General features: G+C 40.8%; 1 pseudogene; it reads right to left on the reverse strand.

Moving 5' to 3' along the window:
• Positions 1 to 397: 397 nt before the first annotated feature.
• On the reverse strand, positions 398 to 1112 carry LOC139813469 (uncharacterized; annotated as a pseudogene).
• Positions 1113 to 3940: the final 2828 nt, after the last annotated feature.

Below are 3940 nucleotides of genomic sequence, written 5' to 3' on the forward strand. Positions count from 1 at the left end.
CGACCACCAGTTAAATATTTTTTAATACATTTTGTAATGCGCTGGGTGAGGGACGATCACGTTCGCGTTTTCAGGCGCCGCGCCGCGGGGGGAGGGGCGACCGCGTTCGCGTTTTCGCCGCGCCGCGGGGTCCACGTAACGTCACACGCTCCCGCTCGCGTTATCTCTCCTTTGCGCGCGGTCTCTCGCTCCCGGCCCCCCCGTTCGCGCGCGTCTTCTCGTTCGCGCGTTCTCGCTCACGATCGCGTATCTTTTCTTCGCCAACAATATTTAATCGTTTAGAACTTCGCGATATTTAATTTTAATATTACATTTAAGTAAACGATAAACGAAGACAGCTTAACGACAAGGAACGGTAAATGAAAAGGAAATTTTTTTAACCATATTATATACTTATTTATTTCTCATGTAGCGCAATATACACAATAGTATCTAAAGCGTAGGCTAATAATTCGCAATCAATAATCGAATTTTTATCATAAACTTCACGCAAGATTTTAACTGCATTACATTTATCGATGATCCAATTTTGGCGTAAAATTGTTACAAACTGTTTGAATTTTTCACTTACGCCATGAACATTTTGACATAGTTGAAAATACACATTTTCAACGCAATGTTCTAGTTCGGACAGGAAGAGTGCAGTTGACGGTTTCATGTACAAGCTGGTGTCGCACGATGTCAATTTTACAATATCTGCGTCGCGTATTTTAACGAGTTCCAAATCTCGAAACGCTAGCGATGATGGTGCCGGCGACTGCACGAGTCGCTGAATACCTGCACGTTTTTCGATGAATGTCACCCATGTTGCATGAGGCAGAATTATCCGATTGCCTCGGTTATCGCTTAATAAGTATATCCACAGAGGACATAGGTCCAGCGTTGATTCCAACATCCAAAAATTTATATGCGGTCGATGTCAAGGCAAATCTCTTTCCCAAAACACGAGGCGTGTAGCGGGGTTTACCAAAACTGAAAAAAATACAATTATGTTTATAAAAATTTTTTTTTGCACAAGTATATACGAAAATTAGCGGTACTTACTCATTGTGCTGTTTCTCACACGTTTCGTCCTGAATCGGAACGTAGTAGTTTGCACCGTGAGTGTTCATCGTATCTGGAGGCTGTTTATTGCAACGTACTCGAACCGTATCGAACTCTCGACTGCGCGCTAATATTCGCCCAAGGTAGCGATTTGGTTGGATCCTTCCACCAGGTCGCGTTCCGTTTCATCGAGATGTTCCATGTTTTTATACTGTCTTTTTTCACACACTATTTTTAAATCACGCCACAATCTTCGAAGGAGCACTTGCACGTGACTCGATCACACGCTGAACAATATCATGTGCAATGTTGAACGTGATTGTGCATGCATGTATATACCCGATATCAAGTATTTGTATAATGTTGAACGTGATTGTGCATGCATGTATATACCCGATATCAAATATTTGTATAATGCTGTATGAAACCATTGAATATAGTTGAGTATGTTGTTAAATATGGATTTGGAATTGGAATCTTCGATCTTAACGGACAAATAATCCATTTTACAAATGTTATTGTACACCCGAGACACCCTTGCACGGAGCATCTTTTCTATCACGTTTGATATTACGTTTGTAACGTGGGTTGTATTTTCTATATTGACATTTCTTTTCAAAGTCAAATACGTAAAGCATGCCACAGATCAAAAGTTCGCATTGCGCGTCACCTAGTTTGTAAATAGTCTCCAGATCATTGCTTGTCCTCGGATCATATTTCCACCAACCATTTCGATCTTTGTAAAACCATTGGTACTCTTCCTCAGGATGTTCCGATTCCTTCTGAGGTTCCTCCACTTCCACCAGCTGAGGTCCTCTCTTTAATGCCGCCGCCAGATTTCTCCGGCAGGGTCGAGCTTCGCTTGCGCCATGGCAGGACGAGTCGCGCGACCGCCAACAGGGTCAGAGTCTCATCCGACGAAGCCCGATACAGCTCTTATGCATGAACGACATAGTGCAAGTGCACCATCCGTTGAATAATAAAAAAATAGTACGCACTCTTTTGTATGTAAATTTAGTGCAACGATTTCCTCACGCGACACTATTCTTTCAATGACTTCTTTACGACCATCTTCTTCATCGCTGAAATAATCACTGTCATCCGTTAACGCGCGATTCTCGTCTACATCTATATCGAAATTATTGTCATCTCCTTTATCGTGAAAAGTATTCCTCTGTATTGAATACTCGGCACAAAAAATGTAAAATAACCGCAATACTTTTTTCCAATCGATGTACCGACGCGTAGACTATCAAATCACAGACTGTGATTTTGACTCGCTTCATTCTTTCTTATATACTTTTTCTATTGCCTTTTTTCTTCTCGTTCCAACTAGAGCATCGCGTATCGTTTCTTCTGTTTTAGTGCATGGTGTGCATACACTGCAAATTTTGCAATTTCGCATAAGTCAATGGAGCGATATTGTTTTTTTTTTTTTAAGAACATGTCGCGACATGTCTCGCGATGATTTCATCGAACACGTGCAAAACTGCAAATTTTGCAAATAGCGCCGATGTATGGCTGCTGCAATTATACAGATCAAATCACCGAAAGTCAATGGCATGATATCGTTTTCAAGAACATACGTGTCTCGCAATGATTTCATCGAACACGTGCAAAACTGCAAATCGTACATTTTTCGATAAAAAAGCAAACGATGCATCATTAGTAGGATATAAAATGACGAATCTGGGGGGGATACGCTCAGTAGTCGAGAATTGGAAGTCGTGAGTACAACAAATTGTGTTAGAAAAAAGATCGTGTAATAACATGTGTTTTGTAGAAATACCGCAAGAAATTAAATTGAAGAGAGCGGCGATAAACGTGCAATCAAGAGACAATGCATGTTTCGCATGGTCAATGGTGGCTGCTCTACATCCAGCCGAGAGACATGCAGAACGCGAATTGTCGTATCCACATTACACGTCGGTGCTAAATCTTACGGACATTGAGTTTTCAATGACGTTGGATCAAATTAAACGGTTTGAAAATCACAACAACATCTCCATCAACGTGTACAGCATCGAGAAAAAAAACAAGGAACTTGCAATCCTACCAATACGTGTTACTGACCGAAAGATGGGCAGACACGTAAATCTACTGTACGTGCATGACGACAACGTGGGACATTTTGCATGGATTAAGAACCTATCCCGCCTCGTGAGCTCGCAAATCAATCGACACCATGGTCGGAAATACTTTTGCGATCGGTGAGTATACATCCTAATAAATAATAAAAATAATTTTTACGTAAAAGATATTAAAAAATTTCATTATTTACAGATGTTTGCACTATTTCTACACGAGCGAGAAATTGGAAGCCCACACCGTCGACAGTCGGGAGATGAACGACTGCGCGATCAAGTTACCGAGCGATAACGATAAGTGGTTGGCCTTTAAGAATCACAGCAGGCGTGCATAAGATCCAAACAACACAAGATGTACACCTTGTCCGAAACGAAAATAGCTCTAAGTCCGTACGACAATAAGCGATACATTATACCCGGTTCTACCGAGACGCTGCCATGGGGGGCATTATAAAATGCCATCGTAAATATATATTGTAATTACATTTAGATATGTATGAAAATAAATGACTCATTTGTATGTGTAATATGTTTTTATATTGTAATAAATTTTTACAATACATTATTCTTGTGTATCCATGAATTATGTGAATTATCAAATCCTAACCACTTTACATAAACCTCACCCCCCCCCTTTTACGCAAAACTTTTTCAACGAGATACACGTCGGGATTAGCAACGCGATGTAACTCGTATTCGTAAAAGCCGCCGGCGACGGGTTTTCCGCAAGAATCTTTTAATAGATACGTCACGGGATTAGTTTTCTGCACTTTGACGATTCTAAACACCTCCGTGGTCCAATTTGGTAT

This window comes from Temnothorax longispinosus, chromosome 5, assembly GCF_030848805.1.
Source record: "Temnothorax longispinosus isolate EJ_2023e chromosome 5, Tlon_JGU_v1, whole genome shotgun sequence".
In the NCBI taxonomy this organism is placed as follows: Eukaryota; Metazoa; Arthropoda; class Insecta; order Hymenoptera; family Formicidae; genus Temnothorax; species Temnothorax longispinosus.